Source organism: Staurois parvus, unplaced genomic scaffold (genome assembly GCF_062004578.1).
Source record: "Staurois parvus isolate SC_StPar_1 unplaced genomic scaffold, SC_StPar_1.0 ptg000168l, whole genome shotgun sequence".
Lineage (NCBI taxonomy): Eukaryota > Metazoa > Chordata > Amphibia > Anura > Ranidae > Staurois > Staurois parvus.
The window spans coordinates 1,448,776-1,455,346 of record NW_028317964.1 but is presented as its reverse complement, the minus strand read 5'-3'; the positions used below and the strand labels follow the sequence as shown (position 1 = coordinate 1,455,346).

General features: G+C 40.9%; 1 long non-coding RNA gene across 1 annotated transcript; it reads right to left on the bottom strand.

The window, feature by feature from the left end:
• Positions 1-380: 380 nt before the first annotated feature.
• Positions 381-5,186, bottom strand: LOC149462775 (uncharacterized). The gene is made up of 2 exons (XR_016312589.1): positions 4,737-5,186; positions 381-1,776 (listed from the first exon to the last, which is right to left on the bottom strand). It is a non-coding gene; the product is annotated as an uncharacterized LOC149462775 (long non-coding RNA).
• Positions 5,187-6,571: the final 1,385 nt, after the last annotated feature.

The window sequence follows — 6,571 nt, the reverse complement described above, 5'->3', positions numbered from 1 at the left end:
GGCGCCGGAACCGGCGTCAAATTTGAAAATGAAAAAAAAAATGACATTTTTTTTAAAACGATTATTTCATAGCAAAACATTCCTATATCAAAGCATTTCACATACATTTTGTCCCTACTGCTTGGTCCTGTGCCTTGCCTGCATTTTGACTGTTCTTTCTGCCTGGAAACTTAGAAAAGTCCACGGCATCCAAAAAGCATCCCTTTAGGTCAAAATCGGTTTTAGACCGGCTAGAGAACAGCAATAGTAAATCAGAACTGTTAGGAATTCCCTCTTTCCTGGAATCCTTATATTCTTATTTCTTATATGCCGCGCGGCGTCTGGGTGTGGCACGGGCTCGATCGATCGGGCAATCAAAGTAACCAGGCACACAGGTCGGATACAGGAAGATTGCAAAGTTTATTACGTACATTACAGCTTATAAAGGCATAAACCACAAACCCAAATTATCCAATAGTAAGACAAACTCAAATTATCCAATAGTAAAGCGTACCTTTAACTTCTACCCAGATACTAGACAAGGTGCACCTTTTCTTCAACTGTTAAAAAGTTAACCTCAGTCAGTACATCCTGCCATTTTTGGCTGTGTTCCCAGATCTCTTATCTGAACATCTATCTATGTTTTGTACGATGTTTTGCAGACACCTGCAGTCTAGCGTTCTTCCTGTTACATTTTGTGGTTGTACTTGTTACATACATATACATATTAAAATTTTCCATATAAGCTCGAACATAATGCTGGCATTTCTTATAACCTTTACTTAAGACATAATTATTTCATCTACTTAAAGCATCACTCTAACTCTTATCACAATGTAAGCATAATGAACACAAAATGGTATACCTGCATCAATAGCCCTAGCTCATATTTCCCTACAACCCCCTCTTTGATCATATTGAACCTTTGTTCAACATGATCACTCAGAATACCACAACTCCTCTCTGGATTGTCCAAACAAAGCAAGCCTGGAGCTATCTGTTGGAGAGGTGGAGTCTGGGCTCTTGTGCTTAACTGCTAGCATCATAGTCTTACCCACTCCTCTTTTGAAAACTTTAAATAAATAAAAATTGCAAAAAGAAGTGCTAGTGTATAAAGTGCAATTAATTATTTTATAAATCTTTGGAATAACTCGGTACCACTTCCGAATATTTTGGCACCTTCCATTATTTGATTGGTTGTCAGAAGAAAGGGGGTCCTCTGTTATCTCGGAATCCCCTTTGTCCTGAGAGTCATCTTCCTCCGGGTCTTGAGGCCTTTGGGATGTAAGCTGTCTATGTCTTATAGGATTCTTTCATTTGTCATCAGTAAGTCTCATTTTGAATCAAAAATGTGCACTAAGTGGATGAAGGTTCATTCAGTGTCTTAATAGATGGATCTGCTAGCATACTGATCATATGTATGTTAACAGTCTCAGTTATGTATAACCCAATGTCTGTGGGTCAGTGGGATGCAATGGGGTGGGGTATCCATTCATCCAACAGGTAAAAGTGTGCTGTTGTGCTGGGGGTATCAGGTTCAAGAGTTCTGGGGTGGGATGTCGGTGGGCATAGAAACTGTGTTCTCTTGTTCTGGCGAACCTCTTGGGGAGTCCCTCATCTCCGGGCATTTCTTCAACCTCGATGCATGGATCCATTGTGGAGTCTGGTCAGTTAGAACTGCTGTTTTGGCGACTTTAAGGACTTCAAATGGGCCTTGCAAAATGGGTCCCGTCTTTTTCCTTGCAGCCAGTTGTTTGATCAGGACGTTGTCACCCGGCAGGAATGGATGAGTGGGATCTGTGGAAAGAGGAGGACAGGTGACAGACACCTTTTCTTGGTTTTCAGATAACACACTTACCAGATGTTTTACGTATTCCTCCTGTAAAGCAGAAAGGTTAGTTTCGTCACCTGGGGTTTGGCGGTCATTTGGGGGTCTACCCATCAGTATTTCATATGGGGAAAGTCCAGTCTTTATTAGGGGTGGTCTTTTTGGTAAAGAACTGCAGGGAGATATAGCAGCCAGTTCTTTAAAGTTCCCCCTGTGGCTTTCTTCAGTCTGTCTTTTATTGTCCTGCTCATGAGTTCTTGAAATCTTGCATAAACAATGTCATGTTGTGTGTGGGTGTGGAGGACACGGCTGCTTCCTTTGCTGCTCTGTCTGCTAAATTGTTACCTCTGGCTAACGGATCATGTTATAATCATGTACTACCCCATATGCATATCTGCTGTCAGTGTAAATGTTCATTCTTTGGTCAGCAAAAGGTTGACAGGCGCGCATTAACAACTAACTCAGCTTGCTGGGCTGAATTAGCATGAAGCGGTTTGGCCTCAATGACTATGTCTGGTAGCATCACTACAGCATAACCCGTTTGGTAGGTATGATCATCTGGTCTGACACAGCTGCCATCAACAAAAACATCTATACTGCCCGATTGGGGTATGTCCTTTGGATCATCACTGGGTGAAGTATTGTCTAACACCATTTCCTCACAGTCAGGTAGAGGGGGTACAGTCACCATTTCTCCTCCCGTCTCACCCAAATTTAGCAGCATGTGTAGCAACCTAAGCACCGGAGCCGTTTCCGGACAAGTTTCAATCTGCAAATTAGCAGTGCTGAGTAAGATCACTTCATACCCACTCAGTCTCTGTGCTGTCATGTGCTGTGTCGTCATATTGTGCAATAGCGCTGCTATTGAATGTGTGGTGTATAACACAGTCGGAGATCCCTGTGTCAGTTTACTTGCATCCTTTACAGCCATCGCACATGCAGCCATCGCTTGCAGGCAATGAGGCATGCCCAAAACCACACAAGGCAACTTCTTCGAAAGGTAAGCCACTGGTCTATTTTTCCCTCCGTGTTCCTGTGTGAGTACGGCTGCAACTGCGTCCACTGACACTACACTAACAAAGCCTACCGCAGTTTTGTCCTCCGCCCAAATCGGGTGGGAGGTCAGGTCGTTTGGTAGAAGTATGTAAAGTCCTATATGGTCCTTTCTCTTTGGATTAGTCAGTTCACACATTTTAGTCTTAGCTGTCAGTCTTCCTTGATTGTCAAATGTTATGCTGATCATGAGCTCAGACATTAATTCTCTACCCATCAATGCAACTGGGCACATGGGCAGGACTGCAAAGGTTAATTGTGCAATGAGTATGTCATCTGGGGTTAGGACACAAGAATTTAAGATCCTTAATCAATCCCACTGGTAAGGGTACCTGTACCTTTGTGTCCCCTACTGTAATCAGTGGAAGTGTTATGTTTGATTTCGGGTTTCTTTTTTTGTTTTCTGTTCAACCATTACAAGTTTGTCTTTTGCTGCTATCTGTTCTACTGTTTCATCTGCCTTCCCTTGATCAGTCAAAATTGTCCTTTCTGCTAGATTCATCTAATGCTTTCTTGCACTCGGCTTCCCTTTCTGCTATTTGTTTCCTCTCCCTCTCCTTCTTCTCTCTCCACCTTTGATACTCTTTCTCATCCTCCTTTCTCTGTTCGTCTTTCTCTACTGCTGTCCCGATAACCACCGCAGATGTCAGTGAACCCAGACCTGGATAAATAGTCAACGAATCATTTGTTTTAGGCTTCCCATGGTCTGTCTCCTTCTCCGCTGAGTATAATACATAAGGCGGGGGTGCAGTCGGAGCAGGTAGGGGTGGTAGGTCAGGTATGAGGACACTATTGTCATAGGCTGGAGGTACGTCTTTTTCACATATATGTGGGAAGTCAGGGGAAATTTAGTTCTATATTCCTTCAGTGCCTTATCCCATTTTTAAAACATTTTATCATATAATCATCCCAGACACCGGGGGGGTAATTATGTTTTGGATGTACCCCACAAATTTTCTCTACCTCCTCCCACTGTTGCTTTGAGCCAGGGGCCAAACAACTTATTTCAAGTTGGCTTGCTCTTTTCCTCACCAATTCCCAAAATGGGTCTACATAATATTCCCCACAGGTGTCCGCAATATACATGTAAGGACATGGTTTTGTCTGCTCACCTTCAGACTCCTCCTTGCCCAATTTATTTCCCATATCTACTTATCAATTAGAAAACAATTCGATAGAAAATGAATACAATAGATCAGATCCCCAATATACACACAATATATATATAGACAATGAATCCAACAGTTACTTTCCATTAATCAATAACACAGGGTAAAATTATATAGATCCTATATACAATATGAGTAAAAACATGAGGATGCAGACAAGGATATGGACACCAGTCACACGTTACTCTTGCAATACGCCTAATTCACACTTCAAACATTTAACAAACAATTATCCACAATACAATGTTGCTTTTTTTTATTATACCATTAGCACCGGCACACCACAGACAGTTCCCTAAAAACGGAACTTAGCTCCGTTTCGTATTTCCCTGCCTCTTTTATTACTTTTCCTTTATTGAGCGAGAACAGAACCCCTCAATGTTTCCTGTACAGTCTGTGCAGTCTAAACTGTCACAGATCTGATAAACCTGCGGAGAACGAGTCTGACCCTACCCGCAGTTAAAAATAAAAAACCTCTATTTACGGCGCGAGACAGAACCCCGCCAGAACTCTAGACTTCACTATTGGAGCGAGAACAGAACCCCTCCATCATATAACACTAAACTACACTATTCTAGGAGCGAGACAGAACCCCTCCTTTACAAAACACTAAACTACTTTCAGTTTCACTTTGCGTGAGACGTCACCGTATCCAGAGAAGGCAATATCATAATATAACAAAGGTATATTGAAACGATATTACTCACCTGGATTAGCGGGACCCCACTCCTGGTACCAGCTGTTAGGAATTCCCTCTTTCCTGGAATCCTTATATTCTTATTTCTTATATGCCGCGCGGCGTCTGGGTGTGGCACGGGCTCGATCGATCGGGCAATCAAAGTAACCAGGCACACAGGTCGGATACAGGAAGATTGCAAAGTTTATTACGTACATTACAGCTTATAAAGGCATAAACCACAAACCCAAATTATCCAATAGTAAGACAAACTCAAATTATCCAATAGTAAAGCGTACCTTTAACTTCTACCCAGATACTAGACAAGGTGCACCTTTTCTTCAACTGTTAAAAAGTTAACCTCAGTCAGTACATCCTGCCATTTTTGGCTGTGTTCCCAGATCTCTTATCTGAACATCTATCTATGTTTTGTACGATGTTTTGCAGACACCTGCAGTCTAGCGTTCTTCCTGTTACGTTTGGGGTTGTACTTGTTACATACATATACATATTAAAATTTTCCATATAAGCTCGAACATAATGCTGGCATTTCTTATAACCTTTACTTAAGACATAATTATTTCATCTACTTAAAGCATCACTCTAACTCTTATCACAATGTAAGCATAATGAACACAAAATGGTATACCTGCATCAATAGCCCTAGCTCATATTTCCCTACAAGAACTACTTGCAGAATTGAGTGATAATGATTCATGGGGGAAATTTGTCATCAGACACTGAAAACGATTTTGCGACTTTGCTCAGTGATGTGCGAACTTGGCGCTATATTTCAAATTTCAGTGTTTTTGGTTTGATTATATGATTGAATTAAATGTATTATTATTATATTATTATTTTTTATGAGTATTTATTAAGTAAGTAATTACTAAGAATTGCAGGCCTACAATACATAACACCAAATTTCCATGCAAAAAAATGGTACCGCTTTTGGTACAAAATTCCTGACATAATCATACCGCCAGGGAGGTTAATAGACAACAGCTACAGTTTTTGTAGCTGCTGACTTTTATTAAACACAAAAGTGGCTGGAGCTCCTCTTTAAGGCCTACATGACTGTATACAGATGAATCGTATATTGCATAAGGGAATCTTTACTGTTAGTACATTGAAAATATTAATTCCCTATCAGCTGAGAGTGTTGATAAATTAAAAATGTTTTAGATAACTGCTTCCGGGACCATAATATATAGGGTTATGAAAATTCATGGGCATACATACATACATATACACACATACAGTGAAAGAAATAAGTATTTGATCCCCTGCTGATTTTAAATGTTTGCCCTCTCACAAAGAAATTATCAGTCTAAAAATCGAATGGTAGGTGCATTGTAACACTGAGAAAGAATAGCAACAAAAAATTCTAAAGAAATGCATGTCTAACAAATGATGCACTGATTTGCATGTTCATGAGGGAAATAAGTATTTTATCCCCTATAATTCAGCAGGATTTCTGGCTACCAGGTGTCTTTCATACAGGTAACAAGCTGAGATTAGAAGCAGTCTCTTAAAGGGAGTGCTGCTAATCTCATTTTGTGACCTGTATAAAAGACACCTGTCCACAGGAGCAATCAAACAATCAGATTCCAAACTCTCCACCATGGCAAAGACCAAAGAGCTGTCCAAGGATGTCAGGGATAAGATTGTAGACCTACACAAGGCTGGACTGGGCTACCAAACTATTGCCAAGCAGCTTGGTGAGAAGGTGACAACAGTTGGTGCAATCATTTGCAAATGGAAGAAACATAAAACAACTGTCAGTCTTCCTAGGTCTGGTGCACCATGCAAGATCTCACCTCATGGAGTGTCAATGATCATGAGAACAGTGAGGAATCATCCCAG